The sequence below is a fragment of the Bidens hawaiensis genome, unplaced genomic scaffold (genome assembly GCF_021521415.1).
Source record: "Bidens hawaiensis isolate Kalapana, Puna unplaced genomic scaffold, B.hawaiensis_p1.1 tig00040695_1, whole genome shotgun sequence".
NCBI classification, from domain to species: Eukaryota; Viridiplantae; Streptophyta; class Magnoliopsida; order Asterales; family Asteraceae; genus Bidens; species Bidens hawaiensis.
This window is the reverse complement of record NW_027505675.1, coordinates 47,854-70,116: the sequence shown is the minus strand read 5'-3', so window position 1 is coordinate 70,116 and position 22,263 is coordinate 47,854. Positions and strand designations below refer to the sequence as shown.

General features: G+C 39.5%; 1 pseudogene across 1 annotated transcript; it reads left to right on the top strand.

The window, feature by feature from the left end:
• Positions 1–4,809: 4,809 nt before the first annotated feature.
• On the top strand, positions 4,810–20,375 carry LOC143614678 (uncharacterized; annotated as a pseudogene). Its single transcript, XR_013150330.1, has 13 exons — positions 4,810–4,868; positions 4,963–5,110; positions 5,190–5,396; positions 5,477–5,602; positions 6,572–6,621; positions 6,721–6,883; positions 6,973–7,115; positions 7,196–7,316; positions 7,386–7,484; positions 7,960–8,049; positions 8,136–8,217; positions 8,397–8,527; positions 20,086–20,375. The product of XR_013150330.1 is annotated as an uncharacterized LOC143614678 (transcript).
• The last annotated feature ends 1,888 nt before the right edge of the window (positions 20,376–22,263 follow it).

Below are 22,263 nucleotides of genomic sequence, written 5' to 3'. Positions count from 1 at the left end.
CAGACACGTTTAAAAAATGGGTCAACCAGAACCCAACCCGTTAAAAAGTAGGTTTACCTGTTAACCCGTTTAAGAATTTTAATGAAGTTTATATTTTGATTTTAGAGATAAGAAGTTTTAATTTTTAAAGTTAAATACTTAGATTTTTTATTTTTCGTACATCAATAACTTTAAAAGTAAAATTAATTTATTTTAAACTAAATTTATCTACTTTTTACTTCTAAATTATTTATCTAATTAGTTCTAACTCTCTATTCTCTGATTATTTTCATTCACATGTTCTTATCTAGAGCTAAATATGTGAATCTAAGTTTATTAATTGGAAATGTGAGATAAATACACAAACATAATTATATCTATCACAAATTATTAAAATATCTTATATAAATTAGAATAATAAATTGTTTAACGTATTACTAAGTCACTAGGTATTACTCATATTCGTATATGAACATAAAATGGGTTGACCTGAAACACAACCCGAACTTGACACGAATTTAAATGGGTCGACACGACACGAATAAATATATGGGTTGGGTTTGGGTTGAAGAATCTCAACATGCTAACCCTCCAACCCGAAACCCAACAACCCACTAACCCGACATCAATTCCAAGCTTAAACCACAAACAATCCACTCGCAATCACAACTCAGTCAATCCGAACCAATTCCAACACTTTGGACCACAAATCACAACTCAAATTAGTGAATCCTTGAATCAATTTTGACTAATTAAAGTCAAAATCATGCGTTCAAATAACTGTAGACTCCCGCTCAAACCAATTCACAACAAATTGAATCAATACAATCCAATTCACTCATACTAGACCTTAATCCAAATCATATGATCAGCCCTTACTATAATTCACACTCAAATATCAAGTAAATTGTCCTTAATTGATCAATTTTCAGTCCGTTTTTAAGTTCGTACAATTCGTTAACCAAATTAATCTCAAACACGTTCAATTAACCTAATCAAGATCAACAATACAATCAATCAGACATCCAGTGCTCTGATGCCACTTGAGAAACCACATGAATAGTCATCATGAATCGTTACAATTTGATCTAGTCCTTGTGATATGATCTATGTTTACTGATTAGGTAGTGTGTTAGTTTGTGCGTTGAGAGGAGATTCAGACAGAGTAACGAGAGAATTTCAATAATAATTCGGAACTGCTATAAATCATAAAGTTATATGGGGGTATATATAGGAGATGATGACTCATTCGCTATATAGGCGTAGCGAATGAGCCGCATTCGGCACGCCATTCGCTAGACATCCCATAAATAATGGCCTTATAAGTTATCAACTCATTCTTCAACATCCCCTAACGAATAAGAAATCAAAACAGTGTCTATTCGCTATACAATCGATAGCGAGTGACACTTTACATTAATTTCAAAACTAACCCCTATATATTATATCTATTACAAAATTTGAGAAACAATTAAATAAAGAACGAGACGACTAATGATGTATCAACAATCTGCGCTGCGCACGAGAGGAGCAGAAAACAATGCTAAATGACGTAAAATCATCTTTCACGGAGATTGGCATGAAGACCGAGGAGCGAGCACGAAAAAAAACATAAAGTGATCAAAAAATCTGGTCATACACATCCCCCGCGCGTTGAAAGTAGTTTCTTGGTTAGTCGCGGACCATGTAGCGCTCACGAGACAAACCCAACTATTTTGTCCGTCGCATATCGCGACGGACGTGATCAAGCCACATCGCGTAGCGTGACAGGGTGGCTTGTCGGTCAAGTTTGTTAAAAACCTATTTAAATTGTTTTTTCAACCCTAGATGACATAACTTGTACCCTATCTGGAAAAGAAAAACCCTATGACGATTTGGAGAGATGAGAAGCTGCTGAAATCATTAGAGAACAGTCGGGTTGAAGTATCAAGAGTGTAGCGAGTCGTATAAGGTTGGTTTTGTTTTATTCCTTGAATACTTTTTGTAATCAGACTTATGAACATGTAGAACCTTAATACTATTGTTCTTGAGAAGATTTGTGATATGAGTAGCTAAACTCCATAGAACTGCCTAGATTTTGGTTATTATTGATGTTTTAATGTTGTTTTGGGTTTTTAATGAATGTGTGATCGTTTATATAATAAAAAGTTCATATTGTGTGATATTATCCCGTGGATAGCTACTGATCTAGATGACTTCTCAGTTGCATGATCCCCTTGTGATTGATTATTGCATAAATTTGTTTTGTGTTATCGGTAATTGCATGTTTAATCGATACTGAGTGTGTTGGTTGAGTTTGATAGACATATCATAGGGTTTGTGTTGTTAAATATATTAAAATCAGTTCACCTTCACCCCTGTTTTAGTTGGACCAAGACATTAGGGGTTAGCTTATCCTCTTGGCTTAATTAATTTAGTTAGCCGTTGTGAGACCACGTGCGGTTTCTAGCTGTCGAATAAGTTAAGTTGTAAGTTGAGTTATTTTGGTCGTGTTATCGAATTACCTCTTGTTCCTTAGGATAGTTATGACTACGAGCCATAGAGGTATTTGTGACTTAGACATGGACCAAGTGGTGAGTCATTAGGGTATTTAGATAAGCAAGCGTAACTTAAAAGCTATCTAGACGTTGTTAGGGTTTCCTAGTAAAACTGACCGTGGGACCTGGTTGCCTTAGCTCTGTTTGTGTTAGTTCATATTTAGAACCCTCAAACATTTGTTAGCACCCGAGTCTCATTATTGGTCATGATTTTCCTTACCTAGGTAGTTCCCTTTAATCGTATTTGAAAGTTCCGTCAGTTTAGTTAAGTCTTGTAAAGTTTTCCGTTAGCTCAGCTAGGTAAGTTAAATTGAAATTAGTTTAAAATAAAATTTAATATATTTATTAGGCATAATTAGTTAGGGTTTAGTATCCGAGCCACCTCACATGTCCTTGAGTTCGATATCTAGACTTCCTTTATCTGTGATACACACGACCAACCGCTTGTGTGAAGCTAGTTTAGGTTGTTTGATTTTAGGCTTAGTTGTTAACCGCATTCTATTTGTATATGTATTTTCGCACATCAATCATACACTATTTTCCCACTCACACCTTCAACACTCTCTCTACATGTAAAGAATGTTGTCGAACTGCTTGTAGACTTATTTCCTAAACTTGGAGATCCCTTAGCATCATACATTCCCGAATCCTGAAACCTGTTCAGTGTCTGTCTCCTTTTATTTTATGTTCAAGTCATAACCTCTTAATCGGTTCACAACAACCTATAAGTCCAAAAAGGTCATACTCTGCAGACTCTTTGATCATCACGATACAAAATTCCTACTTGGGTGACTTCTCTTTAATTTCAGCATCTTCAACCGTAATCGCATAATTACATACTTCAGTTATAAAATGGTAGAATCTTGTGATTATGTCTTCAAACGTTTTATTCTTCATGTACTTGAAAACAACAAACTTCATTTTTGTAGAGACTTTTTGTTGTTTTAATACTCGCATTCCCTTCAAGCGGTTTTCTAAGACTTCCCATAACTCCCTAGCAAATCCGTATATTTTGAACATATGCAAGATTTCTTGTGGAAGTGCCATCGTTGTCATTGCATGGGCTTTCTTCTTGGTTTCATACATTATCTTCTCATTATCATCCAATTCTAAATATTTTTTTCACTTGTACTCTCTCGTTAAACTCAGTAGTAGGTTGCACCTATTCGTCCTTGATGCAAACCCATATCTTTGTATCAACATACAGCATAACTATTCAGACCTTTCTTTCCAACTTGGATAATCAATGGTCTTAAGTAGTTTGGGAGTAGTATTAGGTGATCCTGCCTAAGAATCCACTTTTGAAAATTTCATTTAAGTTTATCGATGACATGCTTTTAATAGTTTAAAGTTATTAGATTCACTTTAGCCAGTACGTTAACCAAACACAAATATGAACATCCACAAACACACAATTATAAACATGGTCGCTGAGATGCACCAACAGTTATAGTTGAAAACATGTAAAAATAATTAGAAATATATAAAAGTTAACTAATAATATATAATAATAAAAAAAATGAATCAAAGTGGAGCGAGGTTTAGAAACAGAAATAGAAATAGAAATAGAAATAGAAGATTGATGAAAGAAAAGAAAAGAAAATGAGAATTGGAATCTGGGTCATGTTGTTTCTTGTTCCGTTGCGATCTCTACTCTAGGGTTTATTTATGAGTCTTGGTTTCTCTACACAATCTTCCTTCCTTCCTTACATGCGGTGAATTAAAATCAACTCGTAATACATCTTTATGTTATCTTCTTAATTAATAATAATACTTTATGTTTCTATTTCTTCAATTCATAACTTAGTCTTGTTAGGGTTTCGGTGGTTAATTAAAACTACTTCACTAACACCAAATTCTTAAAAATGCATTTTTTAATCTATTAGGTATGGATTTAAACCTGAACCCGAAGACGAACAAGTCTTTTTTGAACCAAGTTTCAGTGCACCAGAAGAAAGGCCTCATCATCCACTACATCATGTAGAGTCGGCAGTTGATATTAGCTTATCCTCTTGGCTTAATTAATTTAGTTATCCGTTTAGTTATGTTCGTTTGTATAAAATATACATTCAAATTTATTTATTACTTTAAAATCAGTTTGAACTTCATATTAAAACCTTTGTTTACTATATAAAGGTTGGATTATGTGATCATGGCATTTTAAGACTTTAATTTGGAAATATGTATACTTTTAGTATGTATTCGTTTGTGCTCATTTGTGCTTGCTTATGTTCGTGAACTGTTCATTTAGAATATTATTGAGCAAGTGTAAACGAACGCATTCATTTTCTTAATGAACGAACACGAACAAAATTTGTTTGTTAGCTTAAAGTTTAATGACATGTTTGTTTGGTTCGTTTACAGACCCATAGTGCTGTCTGTTAAAAATGTGTTCTACCATTTTCCAAATTACAAAAAAAAATTAATAATAATAATAACAAAATAGGTTTAATATTCATCAGGTTTCTCAATTTCTAGTTCGACAAAAGAACTCAAAGAAGTATGTACTTGTTCATTGCACACATGGGCATAACCGTACAGGGTATATGATTATTCATTATCTCATGCGAACATTGCCAATATCTGTAACTCAGGTCAGTTAATTTTGTGAGCTGTTTTTATCGTTTATAAATTCGTTTATGTTATGGATTTCTACTAATTACTCTGCTACAGGCAATAAGAATATTCTCTGAAGCACGTCCACCCGGCATATATAAACAGGACTATATTGACGCGTTATACGCCTTCTATCATTAAAGAAAACCTGATATGGTCACGTGTCCTTCAACTCCCGAGTGGAAAAGATCTTCTGAGTTTGATCTGAATGGAGAGGCGTTACCGGATGAAGATGATGATGGAGTGCCTTTGGATCCTCTGGATGTATATTTCCTTCTTGTTATATTAGTTGTTTACGTTTTTTTATCACGATCCTGATTTAGCATTTTTTTTATTTGTGTTAGGGCAATGTCCATGATGATACAGAGGGAGTGATGACAAATGATGATGTCTTGGGTGATAGTATCCCTCAAGATCAGCAAGATTCTTTCAGACAGTTCTGTTATCAGGCATTGAAATTAAGTGCAGGGGTAAGTGACATTCCATCCATCGTTCGTGCAGCTTAAATTCTTTTAAATATAGTGATAATTAATGACACTTGTCAAGCTTGATAGTATCTGGAAGTAATATTGAATTTTATTTAATATAACTCCTGAAACCAGACGACCTTGTTATGACCTTACTTCAATGTAGAGGTTTCCCTTGTCTTTTTGAAAACCATATTTTGTAAGGTGTTGGGTTCGGTAGAATAGGTTTTTTCTGTGTATGCTTATTCTTTCATGACTGCCTCATTTTCAAATAAATATAACAAAATCTACATTTATGTTGATTGTTGACAAGCCAGTGAACCACTTAACTAAACCAGTTATAAAAGGTATAAACTATAAACTATAAAGACTATTTTTTTATGCAATTGTGCTTCTTTAGCTGGAGATTCAACGACATTTTGACTTGTCCAAAGTTCTGAATCACCAAACGGTTTGAAGGAAAAAACAACTTTGGTCTCATGAATGCCTATTTAACCCAGTTCACATTGCCTTGAACTTTAATGTCACGTTTTTACGATATTTGGAGTCTGAAACTTTAAAAAGGTAAAAGTAGAACAAGTTTCTAATTTGTAGACTCCAACAAGAGGATTTTTTAATGTTTCTTTTATGTTGATATTGTATCACTTAGGTCTCTTGTATAAAATAATTAAAAGTGCCTAGGGGCTTAGTGGCCATTTATTTTTTTCTTTCTTGAGGTAGGGGTAAGGGTAAGGGTAAGGGTAAGGGTAAGGGTAAGGGGTTGGGCGTATATTTTTATTTTTTGCATTGACAGTTACATTTCTGCAATCACATTCTTACCATTGCCACATCTTATTCAAAACAGACAACGGATTGCCACAATCACTTTTTTTTGGTTCATATATTTTTATATAGTTAATTCGTTAGTTGTTATTACTAAACATATTGTTTCAGCTGTGATTTATTTACTTTTTGTATATTCTTGCTTCCCAGCCTAGAGGGAACCAGCAGTTTCCAGGGTCACATCCTGTTTCTCTAGACAGGTCTGATGTCTAACTCTTCTTCATAGTCGTAATCTATTTTTTTGGGATATTTGTCGACTATAATATCATAATATATTATAATGATTGAATACTGTGCAGGGATAACTTGCAACTTCTTATGCAGCGCTACTATTATGCAACATGGAAAGCTGATGGAACGCGATACATGATGCTAATTACTATGGACGGATGCTATTTAATTGACAGAAACTTTGTTTTCCGAAGGGTCCAGATGCGATTTCCTTGGAAATTGAATAATGAAGTATAAGTTTACTCTTGTGAAAATTTCTTGTTTTAAAGGTCTTCACGTTAAACGTCTAATCATGACATAAAAATTAATTGTTTTGCAAGGGTTTAGCTGAGAAGGTTCACCATTACACGCTGCTTGATGGTGAGATGATAATTGATACCGTACCCGACACTCAGAAACAAGAAAGACGTTATCTGATTTACGATTTGATGGCAATCAATCAAATATCTATCATTGAGGTAAAGTGTAAGTAAAGTTGATACAATAAAAAGAATTCTATTCTAATATATTTTTTTTATTTTTTTTATGAATATTGATACACAGGCCTTTCTATGAACGGTGGAAAATGCTGGAGAAGGAAGTGGTTGAACCTCGAAATCGTGAACGTCATAATATATATAAAAACGGACATTCTATGTATAGATATGACTTGGAGCCATTCAGGGTATTATTAGCATACACTAATTAATTAAGTTTATAGTTAATATTTGCTTATTTTGTGAAGTTTTAATAGGTAAGGAGGAAGGACTTTTGGTTGCTTTCTACTGTCAATAAGCTTTTGAAGGAGTTCATTCCAAGGCTTTCACATGATGCAGATGGTCTTGTTTTTCAGGTTCAAATTCCACACACATGGGTGTAAAACTGTAAACGAGCTAAGCCGAGCAGGCTCGTTTACAGCTCTATATCCAAAGCTCGATCTTGGCTTGTTTCAAGCTTTAGCTCGCTCGTGAGATAATTTTCTAGCTCGGTTCATTTATTATGTATTATATATTATATACACATACTTATTTTTGTGTGTTTATAAATATAGTTTTGTATATAACATAATATATATTGTTTAGTTGTTTTTAATATATTTACTTTAGATAATAACTATTATATTAATAAAAGGCTTTAGGCTCACTAGTTTATTCTCGGTCTCGTTTATTAAACAAACTTAGTTTTAGGCTCGGGTCAGTTTGAGTTTATAGTGAGTTGATCTTGAGTACCCCATAAGCGGATCGACTCTTTTACACTTTTACTCGATACATATTTATATTTTCAAAATGTTTTATTATCTCTTTAAACATTTATTTCTATATGGGCAGGGTTGGGATGACCCTTATGTCCCGCGAACACATGAAAGACTTTTGAAGTGGAAATATGCGTCAATGAACTCTGTGGATTTTCTTTTCGAGGTTTCATTTTGATGTTTTCAAATATAATGTATTTGCAGATGTCATGTTCATATAGGCCAATAACTGTTATATCATTGCATCCACAGATGGCCGAAGATCGCCAACTACTTTTTCTTTATGAACGAGGGAAAAAGAAGCTAATGGAAGGAAACCAAATTACATTTGGTGGTCAGTAAATAACTAATTTGATGTCACAACTTTGACCCGCTAACTTACAAATCAATTAATTTTTGTTATGATTAATCTTTTAATGGGTCACATGGGTGAAATTTAACATTTTATTCAAAAGTTTAGATTATTATATTTTTTAGATGGTATTGTTGATCTTATTTCTTGTGAATCGGTAGATGATGTTGATCCTGCATCATACTCGGGGAAGATAATCGAGTGTGCTTGGAATTCAGAGGAAGAAGTATGGGTCTGCATGCGGGTCAGGACAGATAAAGCTACACCAAACGAGTTCAATACGTATAGAAAGGTGCTTCTCTTTCTCTGTGTGTGTGGGGGGGGGGGCAGTGTATATCAACCTTTTCAATTGTCATGATTAAGAACCAAATAAGACAAAACAGAAGTTATTGAATTCTTGTAGGCCTGTAAGCGAACCAAACAAACACAAATGGGCATGTTAGTGTTCTTTAATTTAACTTTAATTGGATTAACGATTGAACATGAACAATTAAACGAGCGAAGTTTCTTGTTTGTGTTCGTTCTTTAAGAAAACTAGTATGTTCATGCTCACTTGTTAATAGCATAAACGAATGGTTCACGAATGAGTTCAATACACCACAGAGGCAATACACCTTATAAGAAGATTGATGGAAAAGTATAGGGAGAAGAAGCGTGGCCTGCATATGGTGTTTATTGACCTAAAAAGGCCACGATAGTGTGCCACGACAGGTGCTTTGGGAGTGCTTGGAGGGTAGAGGAGTACTCAGGAAATACATAGAGATAATTATGGATATGTATACCAGGAGTGCAACAAGTGTCCGTGCGCTACTGATTTCTTCCCTGTAGAGGTAGGTCTTCACCAGGGTCAGCGCTGAGTTTGTTTCTTTTTGCAGTAGGCTTGGATGAGTTGTCAAAGTCGATTCAGGGGACGCTCCCGTGGTGCATGATGTTCGCAGACGATATTGTGTTACTTGCTAAAAGAAAACAAGATCTAAACATGAGGCTTGAGGAGTGGCGAACAACCTTAGAGACAAAAGGTTTAAGGATTAGTCGCTCTATGACGGGATACTTACACTGTGATTTTGGTGGGGTAAATGACAATGAGGACGCACAGATCACAATTGAAGGGCAGGTGGTTCCGCAGGTAACGAAGTTCAAGTATCTAGGATCATTTGTTCAGAGCGATGGGGAATTAGACAGTGATGTGAACCATCGAGTTCAGGTAGGATGGTGTAGATGGAAAGCAGCCACATGTATATTGTGCGACAAGAGTTCCCAACTAAACTAAAGGGAAAATTTTATAGGGTTGTGTGACACCCGGTAAATTCCCAATCCCTTAAACCAAGTAATCAACCTAAATATTAGGTAATTATGTTATATGCGCCATGTTAGTCAGCGCGTGCATTTGTTATGTGCGCCCTGCGCGAGCGCGCCATGTTAGTCAGCTCGTGCATTTGTTATGTGCGCCCTGCGCTGAGCGCGCCATGTTAGTCAGCGCGGGCATATTATGTGCGCCCTGCGCGAGCGCGCCATGTTAAGAACCTGCGTGGGCATATGTTATATGCGCCATGCGCGAGTGTATTGGTTTTATGTACCTTAACGTTATGTTGTCTAATGGGCTGACCATCCCGCATGATGCTAAGGCGGGTGCATCCTAAATCGTTTATGCGCGTGCGGAAGGGAACTAACCTCCCCGCATGGCGGGAACATTGAGAGCTAGTTTGTCTGAAGCTCCAAGATGGAATTGACTTCAACATAACTGATCACTATGTTGAAATACCAAGACCACCTGGAGAATCTACAAATGAAACTCAATGTCCCTAACTGCGAGAAGGTTACGTGCCTACCCGCAGCAAAGAAATGTCCTTCACGCAGAAAGCTATGCGCACCAAGTGATACGCGCAGAACACTTAGTCTATTCTCCAGACGTAAGGAGATTACTCCCGCCCAAAAGGAAACAGTGGCGTGTTTCAGAGATTTTCCACTTTTTACTGTACACTAACAAAAGTACCTGAAAAAGCACACTGTAACACGAAAAGTCAACTGTCAGCCACCCTATTCTCACCAACCCCAGACCTGCATGCCCTGACCAAATCAAATCAAAATCTTTTATCCACTACTCCACTCTTAAATAAATAATAATAATTTCCATACTTTATCATCATTACCCCTAGATATGAAAAGATTACAATCCCCTAAAGCAAGGGATTGTGTTCCCTTGAGTTTGCCTATAAATATGTAACCTAAATTATCACCCAAAACACACTTCAAAGAACTGCAAACTTGCACTAATCCTCTCCCAAGCATCCGTTGTTTTCATTTCCGATCCTGTTACTAGGTAAGCCGAGAATATAACCTTGAGATCTACTTTCCAACCCTTATATTCTCCTATTTCTTGATCTTAATATATATACTTCTTGTTATTTAATCGTATTCTAGACCTTCAATTCCGAGGCCAACACCAAGAAAACCCGAATCTCGATTTAATCCCTTAACAAGAACCACAGGTGAGTCTCACAGCCCCTATTCTCGCTGTTTTCACTGTTTTTAAACTGCTTTCGGGGCGAGGGACACGTACTTAAATAATGTTTTATCATGGTATACTTACAAGCTATGCAAGCGATTATGTGTTTAAATTATATTTCATGATGAGCAATGCGAACGGTTATCTAAGGTTTTCGATGTATGTGCGCTAGAACTCGAGTAAGTGATCACTTTACCATTGGAACTCTAAGGGTAGGGACTGCTGGTTTGATCCACCCACTCGTAGGGGTCGCGCCTCTTTGCATAGACGAGTGCCTAGTATGGTCATGGGGCAGTACTATGGGTTTGAGCCCGCTCGTAGGGGTCGCGCCTCTTTGCATGGACGAGCGCCTTGTTTTCCGGCACAACGTCCGCGCGTAACCCGCGGGACGGAATTATTGATTAGCTCGTAGGGGCAGCGCCTCTTTGCATAGACGAGCACGGTTTTTCATAAATGTCCACGCGTAAACCGCGGGACGGCATTATATTATTTAGCTCGTAGTGGCAGCGCCACTTTGCATGGACGAGCACACTTCCAGCAATGATCGCGCGTAGCCCGCGGAACGACTTTTATCAGGAATATGTGTCAGATCTATGTTTTCATACGGATTATCAAGTATATGTTTAGACATGAAATCATAAATGTGTTTCAATATGATTTTATCAAGACTATGATGCAATGCGATTTATCAAGTTACTAAAACTTGTGAACTCACTCAGTTTATACTGATTCAAATGTTTTTACGTGTCTTTCAGGAGATAACTAGGTAGCGCATGGAGTCACACTTAGAGCACCTCACACTGAACATCTAAAACTAGCTTTTTGGAAGATTTTAGTTCTATCCCTTCGATGCGCGTGGTTGTTCCCGCCGCGCAAAGGGATATGGCGTGGAAATCTTCAACAGTTTTTATACTTGGATGTTTTTATGTAATTTTGAAACAATGTAATGTATTTGTATTAAACTTTTCATGCGCAATGAAAATCTTTGAATGTTTGCAATGGCCCGTGCTTAATTATCAATCCCCACTCGCGCGCGCCCGGCTGTTTCCGCCGCTCAGGGCCGGGTGTGACAGATTGGTATCAGAGCACTGGTTATAGCGAACTAGGAAAAGAAGTTTTAACCTAGACTATAACCGTTGGGGAATCACATGAAATATTTTTCAAAGAAAATATTTTCAAAAGAAACTATACACACTTAGGAACACGGGTCACACAGTGTCTAGTAAATAATGATAACATTATGTGCTCAGAGTACATGCGCTAAGTTTGATATATTTTCATTCTCTTTTAAAGCGAGAATGCCTCCAACTAAAGCCAAAGGAATTACCATGACACCCGAGGAACTCGCGGAAATAATCGCGCAAGCAATCGCAACACATGAGGCCAGCAAGGCCGAATCAAGTCAGGGTCGTCAGAATGAGACCCCAGAACCCGAATCAGGAGCCTTGGACAAAGGATGCTCCTACAAGACATTCATGGCCTGTAAGCCTTGGCCATTCAAGGGTACCGAAGGGGCCATTGGGCTCTACAACTGGATTGACAAGATGGAGACAGTTCTCTCCATTAGCGGATGTAGTGAGAACCAGAAGGTCCTTTACGCGACCTGCATGTTCCAAGAAGCAGCTTCGTCTTGGTGGAAGCTTCAAACGAAAACATTGGGGCGAGAAGTTGCTCTCCACAAGACCTGGGAGGAACTGAAGGAAATGATGATGAGAAAGTTCTGCTCTCGCGCAGAAATCCAGAGTCTACAACAGGAATTCTGGAACCACACCATGGTAGGAACGGATATCGACGCCTACAACAACCGGTTCAACGAGCTTTGCCAGTTGGTGCCAGACATGGCAAACACGGAGGAAAAGAAGATCGAGAGGTATATTTTTGGGTTACCTCCTGTTGTTAGGGTTCCGCTCAACGCCGCAGCGCCTCCAACTTTTGATGAGGCGGTAGCGCGGGCCATCACCCTTACAAGGGATACGGTCCGTGCGGGTATGTTAACTACGCGCGGAATCGAGCAGCGAACCTCTGATCCCAAGAGGAAATGGAACTCTCACCACCGAGGGTCCGACTCCAAGCAGCCACCGTTCAAGAAGCAGGAGAGCGCAAGGACCTACGCGATCCAAGCCGCGGAGCCATCAAGGAAAGGATACAGCGGGCCTCGCCCATGGTGCAACAAATGCAAGTATCACCACGAGGGTGAATGCGCAAGAATCGAATGCGCCAAATGTGGCAGACCAGGGCACAAGACGATGAATTGCCGTGTCAGAGAAGCTGGAGCAAGCGACAACTGCTACGCATGCGGGAAGCCAGGGCATTTTAGTCGGGATTGCCCGCAAAAGGGGAACCAAGCTCGCGGGAGAGCTTTTGTGATCGGCGCAGGCGAAGCTAAAGAAGAGCCGAATGTGGTAACCGGTACGTTTTTGCTTAACGGACATTTTGCATCTGTCTTATTTGATACTGGCGCTGACCTGAGTTTTATATCCGCTGAGTTTAAAGACTCCCTAGGCCTAGCAACCAGTAGGCTAGACACACCTTATACTATAGAACTAGCCAATGGTAGGCAGTTATGCGCAAGCGAAAGAACTGAACAATGTATAATAGTCATGGGAGGTCACGGGTTCAATATTAATTTGTTGCCAATAGACTTGGGAAGTTTTGACATTGTGGTAGGTATGGATTGGTTAGTCGAGAACCACGCGGAAGTTATTTGCCATGAGAAGCAGGTTCGGATCCCACTGTTGAACGGAGAAACCTTGGTAATTCAAGGGGAAAGAAGGGGAGTTGCGACGAAACAGATTTCGTGCCTAAAGGCGCGTAAGTGCCTAAGGAAAGGGTGCTACGCCTTCCTGGCGCATGTCGTAGAGAAGAAAGGAGATGAGCGAAGAATTGAAGACTTACCAGTAGTGCGCGAATTTCCAGAAGTTTTTCCTGAAGATTTGCCCGGATTACCGCCGCCGCGACAAGTCGAGTTTCGTATTGATTTGGTCCCAGGAGCTGCGCCAGTAGCTCGAGCGCCTTATCGACTAGCTCCATCTGAGATGCAAGAGCTATCCAATCAGTTACAGGAACTATTGGATAAGGGTTTCATACGCCCAAGCTTTTCACCTTGGGGAGCTCCAGTACTGTTTGTTAAGAAGAAGGATGGTTCGTTCAGAATGTGTATTGACTACAGGGAGCTGAATAAGCTGACAGTCAAAAATCGGTACCCCTTACCGAGGATTGACGACTTATTTGACCAGTTGCAGGGATCCAGTTATTATTCGAAGATAGATCTACGATCAGGATACCACCAACTTAGGGTCCATGAGGAAGATGTGCCGAAAACAGCCTTCCGAACTAGATACGGCCATTATGAGTTCTTAGTGATGCCTTTCGGGCTAACTAATGCGCCGGCTGTATTCATGGATCTGATGAACCGCGTATGCAAACCATACTTGGACAAGTTTGTGATTGTGTTTATAGATGATATTCTGATTTACTCTCGGACCAAGGCCGAGCATGAGCAACACCTGAGATTGATTTTGGAATTGTTGAGGAAAGAAAAGTTGTATGCGAAGTTTTCCAAGTGCGAGTTTTGGCTTAGAGAAGTTCATTTTCTCGGTCACGTTGTAAACGAGAAAGGAATACACGTTGATCCTTCCAAAGTCAAGGCCATCGAAAACTGGGAAGCGCCAAAAACCCCAACTGAGGTGAGGCAATTCCTAGGACTAGCTGGCTACTATCGACGCTTCATTGAGAACTTCTCCAAGATAGCTCTACCTCTGACCGCGCTAACTCAGAAAGACAAGAAGTTTGTTTGGGGCGAAAATCAGGAAGCAGCGTTTCAAATGTTGAAACAAAAATTATGTAGTGCGCCAATTTTGTCTCTGCCCGAAGGGACGGACGACATCGTCGTTTACTGCGACGCTTCACATCAAGGACTCGGATGTGTCCTTATGCAGCGAGACAAAGTCATAGCATATGCCTCGCGCCAACTCAAGACCAATGAAAAGAACTACACAACGCATGATCTGGAACTTGGAGCGGTTGTCTTCGCGCTAAAGATTTGGCGCCATTACCTCTATGGTACAAAGTGTATAATCTTTACGGATCACAAGAGCCTTCAACATATATTTGATCAAAAGGATTTAAACATGAGGCAACGAAGATGGGTGGAGTTGTTGAATGATTATGATTGTGAAATTAAGTACCACCCTGGAAAGGCGAATGTGGTAGCAGACGCGCTAAGTAGGAAGGAGCGAATAAAAACGCTACGAGTCAAGGCTCTAAGGTTGACCATTCACGCAGATCTCTCTACCCGCATCCGAGACGCTCAGCAAGAAGCCTTGAAACCAGAGTTTGTTAAAAACGAATGCCTTGGGGGTATGATTAAGAGTTTGGAACTTAAAGAGAACGGCAATCTATATTTTGCTAACCGCATATGGGTCCCTCTCAAGGGAGGACTGCGCGAGCAAGTATTAAACGAAGCTCACAAGACAAGGTACTCCGTACATCCTGGCGCAGACAAGATGTACCAAGATGTTAAAACGCTGTATTGGTGGCCCAATCTTAAAGGCGCCATCGCGACGTATGTCAGTAAATGCCTGACGTGTTCGAAGGTAAAGGCTGAATACCAGAAACCATCAGGGTTGCTTCAACAGCCAGAAATTCCCATGTGGAAGTGGGAACAAATCTCTATGGACTTCATCACCAAACTGCCAAGGACACCTGGGGGTTACGACACGATCTGGGTTATTGTGGATCGGCTAACTAAGTCAGCACACTTCCTGCCGATCAAGGAAACCAATAAGATGGAAAAGTTAGCCCGATTGTATATTCGAGAAGTAGTTTCAAAACATGGAGTCCCAGTGTCCATCATTTCTGATAGAGATAGTCGGTTCACATCAAGGTTTTGGAGATCGTTACAAGGGGCTTTAGGTACTCGTCTTGACATGAGTACGGCATATCATCCCCAAACGGATGGGCAAAGCGAGCGAACAATCCAGACATTGGAAGACATGCTACGCGCGTGCGCAATCGATTTCGGTGGTAGCTGGGATACTCATCTCCCATTGGTTGAATTTTCTTACAACAACAGCTATCACACAAGCATCAAGGCTGCGCCATTCGAAGCTTTGTATGGGCGCAAGTGTAGATCCCCACTGTGCTGGGCTGAAGTGGGTGACAAGCAAATGACTGGTCCAGAATTGATCCAAGAAACAACAGACAAGATTTTTCAGATAAGGGATCGCCTTAAGACAGCGCGCGATAGACAGAAGAGCTACGCAGATGTGCGAAGGAAACCATTGGAGTTTCAGGTAGGGGATAGAGTACTTTTGAAAGTCTCTCCATGGAAAGGAGTCCCCCGTTTCGGCAAGCGAGGAAAGTTGAATCCGCGCTACATTGGACCATTTGAGATCCTTGAAAGGATCGGTCCGGTTGCTTATAAACTCCGTTTACCCGCCGAACTCAGTGGAGTTCATGATACGTTTCATGTGTCCAACCTCAAAAAGTGTTTATCTGACGAAACGTTGATTTTGCCGTTGGAAGAGATTCACATCGACAAACAGCTGCACTTCGTAGAAGAACCGATAGCAGTAACCGATTGGAAAGAACAAAAGTTACGCAGAAGCAGAATCAAGTTAGTAAAGGTTCAATGGAACTCGAGGCGTGGGCCTGAATTCACTTGGGAAAGAGAAGACCAGATGCGCCAGAAATACCCACACCTCTTTCAGAACATGGCTTCTGCCAGCAACGTCTCCTAAATTTCGGGACGAAATTCGCTTAACAGGGGGAGAATGTGACACCCGGTAAATTCCCAATCCCTTAAACCAAGTAATCAACCTAAATATTAGGTAATTATGTTATATGCGCCATGTTAGTCAGCGCGTGCATTTGTTATGTGCGCCCTGCGCGAGCGCGCCATGTTAGTCAGCGCGGGCATATTATGTGCGCCCTGCGCGAGCGCGCCATGTTAAGAACCTGCGTGGGCATATGTTATATGCGCCATGCGCGAGTGTATTGGTTTTATGTACCTTAACGTTATGTTGTCTAATGGGCTGACCATCCCGCATGATGCTAAGGCGGGTGCATCCTAAATCGTTTATGCGCGTGCGGAAGGGAACTAACCTCCCCGCATGGCGGGAACATTGAGAGCTAGTTTGTCTGAAGCTCCAAGATGGAATTGACTTCAACATAACTGATCACTATGTTGAAATACCAAGACCACCTGGAGAATCTACAAATGAAACTCAATGTCCCTAACTGCGAGAAGGTTACGTGCCTACCCGCAGCAAAGAAATGTCCTTCACGCAGAAAGCTATGCGCACCAAGTGATACGCGCAGAACACTTAGTCTATTCTCCAGACGTAAGGAGATTACTCCCGCCCAAAAGGAAACAGTAGCATGTTTCAGAGATTTTCCACTTTTTACTGTACACTAACAAAAGTACCTGAAAAAGCACACTGTAACACGAAAAGTCAACTGTCAGCCACCCTATTCTCACCAACCCCAGACCTGCATGCCCTGACCAAATCAAATCAAAATCTTTTATCCACTACTCCACTCTTAAATAAATAATAATAATTTCCATACTTTATCATCATTACCCCTAGATATGAAAAGATTACAATCCCCTAAAGCAAGGGATTGTGTTCCCTTAAGTTTGCCTATAAATATGTAACCTAAATTATCACCCAAAACACACTTCAAAGAACTGCAAACTTGCACTAATCCTCTCCCAAGCATCCGTTGTTTTCATTTCCGATCCTGTTACTAGGTAAGCCGAGAATATAACCTTGAGATCTACTTTCCAACCCTTATATTCTCCTATTTCTTGATCTTAATATATATACTTCTTGTTATTTAATCGTATTCTAGACCTTCAATTCCGAGGCCAACACCAAGAAAACCCGAATCTCGATTTAATCCCTTAACAAGAACCACAGGTGAGTCTCACAGCCCCTATTCTCGCTGTTTTCACTGTTTTTAAACTGCTTTCGGGGCGAGGGACACGTACTTAAATAATGTTTTATCATGGTATACTTACAAGCTATGCAAGCGATTATGTGTTTAAATTATATTTCATGATGAGCAATGCGAACGGTTATCTAAGGTTTTCGATGTCTGTGCGCTAGAACTCGAGTAAGTGATCACTTTACCATTGGAACTCTAAGGGTAGGGACTGCTGGTTTGATCCACCCACTCGTAGGGGTCGCGCCTCTTTGCATAGACGAGTGCCTAGTATGGTCATGGGGCAGTACTATGGGTTTGAGCCCGCTCGTAGGGGTCGCGCCTCTTTGCATGGACGAGCGCCTTGTTTTCCGGCACAACGTCCGCGCGTAACCCGCGGGACGGAATTATTGATTAGCTCGTAGGGGCAGCGCCTCTTTGCATAGACGAGCACGGTTTTTCAGAAATGTCCACGCGTAAACCGCGGGACGGCATTATATTATTTAGCTCGTAGTGGCAGCGCCACTTTGCATGGACGAGCACACTTCCAGCAATGATCGCGCGTAGCCCGCGGAACGACTTTTATCAGGAATATGTGTCAGATCTATGTTTTCTTACGGATTATCAAGTATATGTTTAGACATGAAATCATAAATGTGTTTCAATATGATTTTATCAAGACTATGATGCAATGCGATTTATCAAGTTACTAAAACTTGTGAACTCACTCAGTTTATACTGATTCAAATGTTTTTACGTGTCTTTCAGGAGATAACTAGGTAGCGCATGGAGTCACACTTAGAGCACCTCACGCTGAACATCTAAAACTAGCTTTTTGGAAGATTTTAGTTCTATCCCTTCGATGCGCGTGGTTGTTCCCGCCGCGCAAGGGGATATGGCGTGGAAATCTTCAACAGTTTTTATACTTGGATGTTTTTATGTAATTTTTAAACAATGTAATGTATTTGTATTAAACTTTTCATGCGCAATGAAAATCTTTGAATGTTTGCAATGGCCCGTGCTTAATTATCAATCCCCACTCGCGCGCGCCCGGCTGTTTCCGCCGCTCAGGGCCGGGTGTGACAGGTTGCAGTTAGACCTGCAATGCTATATGGAACAGATTGATGGGCCATCAAGAAGGCACAAGTGCAGAAGATGGAGATAGCAGAAATGAGAATGCTACGTTGGATGTGTGAGCACATAAGGTTAGACCGAATAAGAAACGTTGTGTTTTGGGAGAGATTAGGGGTAGCGAACATAGCAGACAAGATAAGAGAGAGTGGTGATTGAGATGGTTTGGGCATGTGAAGAGAAGACAGAGGACGAATCCTGTTAGATCCGTAGAAAACATTACTATAGAGGGGACCCCACCTCAGGTGGTTAGTGAAATGCGGAGGGGTAGAGGAGACCTAAATTGACTTAGGATGAGAGGATTAGGCATGATTTGATAGACCTAAACCTCTACAAGGACATGGTCTAGGATAGGAATTCTTGGAGATGTAGAATTAAAGTTAAGGATTTTTAGGGAGAAAGGAATACCTTGGGGCTTCTATTTACCTGTTTTTGGTCACACCATAATGGTATTTTCTTTCCATATATATATATATATATATATATTATATATATATTATTATTATTATTATTAATAATATTAATATTATTATTACTATTACTATTGTTGCTCCTGCTGCTGCTACTATACATATATACTTTAGAGCTGAGGGTCTCTTTGAAGCCACCTATTTATCCCTTTGGATTACTACTACTACTATACATATATACTTTAGAGCTGAGGGTCTCTCTGGAAGCCACCTCTTTATCCCTTTGGATAAAGGTACGCTGTGCCTACATCCCACCCTCCCCAGACCCTACTTATAGCTTTGCTGTTGGTGGAACTTCACTGGGTATGATTGATTGATTGATTGATTGATGAATGGTTCACGAACATAACTTAACATATATGAATGAACATCAATATCTTGGAACTAAAAAATTAACAAAACTAGACTAAGTTGTACTTGGTGATATTTGAGTTTAATAAAACTATAATAAATTGCAATGGGCTTAAAAAAATATTTATGAATGTGAGAATAAATGAAGGAGACGTGTTATTGTTCGTTCGTTTAACTAAATGAACACAAAATTTTGTTCATGTTTGTTTGTTTATTAAGTCAACGAACTTTCCGCATAACAGTTCATGGGTTCAATGTACCGTTTGGTTCGTTTACAGGCCTTAATTTTTTTTTTATTGAACATGAAACAAGATCTAAACAATAGACACACTAACTGCTAGCTTAAGTATATCATGCTAACTAAATTGGTACGGGCACATTTCTACCCCTGTATGTGGATTGATTCAACCCACATATCCAACATATGGGTGTGTTAACTTTGTGTAAAAACACACGTGAAAACAGGAGATGCGGAGCATAAAGGACAATATCACAGAGGAAGTGTTATTGGATGAGATAAATGAGATAATTCAGCTGCCAATGTATGCAGATAGAATTAAACAGGACAGCAAAGGCCACCACCACTCAAGTTCTAGACCTAAATGAGAGTGAGTTTAATGGATCAGGTTTAGTGTAGGAGAAGAAAGGATAACCGAGAATGTTATGTAATTAGGGAGCGAATCGAGTGATTTAATATTGTTGTAAATTGTGGTCTCTGGTGAGTTTGCATGATCCAGTTGCCGCGCTTAATCTAGCTATGGATATTATTATATCAAGAAGCCCCTTTTAAATTGGTTTTCAGGTATTATTATTATTATTATTATTATTATTATTATTATTATTAGCCACATGGATTAGTAAATGTATATTTTAGTCTCTAGACCTTATGGCCTTCTTCGGGTGTTTGAACCCTTTTCTTACACTAATCAACTCAAATTGGGTTTTGGGCCTAAACTGTTTCGGTTTGGGTCAAAATGGTCAATACCGTCTGGCCAAACTGATTTGGTTTGGAACTGGTTTATAAAAGGGAAAGGATCTGTTCAGTTTGAAACCAGTTTCTAAAGGGAAAAGGACCTGCTTGGTTTGAAACAGGTTCCGTTTTTAACCTGTTTGCTATTAGCCTATTAACCAGTTTTACAGAGATTGCTAACTGATTGCTCGGTTCAGTTTGAACCCATGGTTCCTAGAGAGGTTCGGTTTTTTTGTCCATTTTTTAGTAGGTAGTGTACTCTTATTTCATGTGTGAAATGTATGGGTAATGTTTGGCTATATGTTTGTCTAGAAAAAATATTGTCAAATATATGTACAAGAATGAATTGATATGACTTGCCAAAACAAAAGTGCGTACAATCTCAATATATTATAGAAGAAATGTAACTTTAAGAAATTGATTACACGTAATTTGTGTACCTCGCAATAAAATGTTAACCATGTATCATCTATTTATGTGGTTTTCAACTTATTAGTCAAGACATTACCAATTTTAGTTACATTGTAATTAAGAAATATATTACCAATTTTAGTAACATTGTAATTAAAAAATTTATTATAATTACTAGGATAGTACATGTGTTACACACAAGTAGAGGTGTGCAAAATCGGGTTTTTTAAAACCCGGAACCGGGTAGGAACCGGTTTTTTTCACATCGGGTACAGAATGGGACTGGTTCCATTCATGAACCGGGTAGGAACTGGACCCAACCCGTTGGATTGATATGGGAACCCAGTGGAACCGGGCCCGGTTTATACGTAAAAATCGGGTACACTGGGATTTTTTGAATTTTAAACAATCTAGCCGTTAGGAACCGGTTCCAACGGCTATATTACTGTTTTTGAACCGTTGGAACCGGTTTTTAACCATATACACCTTACACACATACTATAAATAGCTTGGTGGTGTGTAGAACTTGTTAAACCACTTTCAAAACTCTAAAATACACTTCAAATCACAATTAAGCATAAACCGACAATTAATGGCAAGTAACGACGATGTTATGGTCATCGAAACAACACGATACCCCGAGGTTTGGGTTTATTATGATTTGTGTGTCATGACCGACTCACAAGAGATGGCCCGGTGCAAGTACTGTTTCAAGTTTCTGAAAGCGGGGTCGAACTCCACCTTACGCAAGCATACAAATAAGTATTGTCGTGAGAAAAAAAGTTTGAATGCCAGGAAAGCGGAAGCGGGAGAGTCGTCCGGCTCTACAACTCAAGCACCTACCGCCGCCTTAGTATCACCATAGATCACTATAACCAAATCCCAATTCTTTCATATTTCTTTTTTGCGGGTATGCTCGAGGACCGCAATAACTTGTGGGTCATCTTTAACACGAACCGGGTCAATAAAAACGGATGGAGTAGTGTTCTTGTTAGCCTTGTTGTTGAATTTTTGGTGGTTGCCACAGTAACGACTAAGTAGTGGTGGAAGTGAGAGGCGTAGGTTGGTCGGGGTTGTAAAACGAGAAGTATTTTTGAGTGTTTTTGAGTTTGGTGGTGAAACAGTGGTTAAATAATCAATTTATATAAGGTTAAATCAACAAAAACCGGTTCCAACGGCTATATTACCGTTAGAACCGGTTCCAACGGCTATATTTTGAGCTGCATCAGCATTAAATGTAAAATACCGGGAAGAACCGGTTA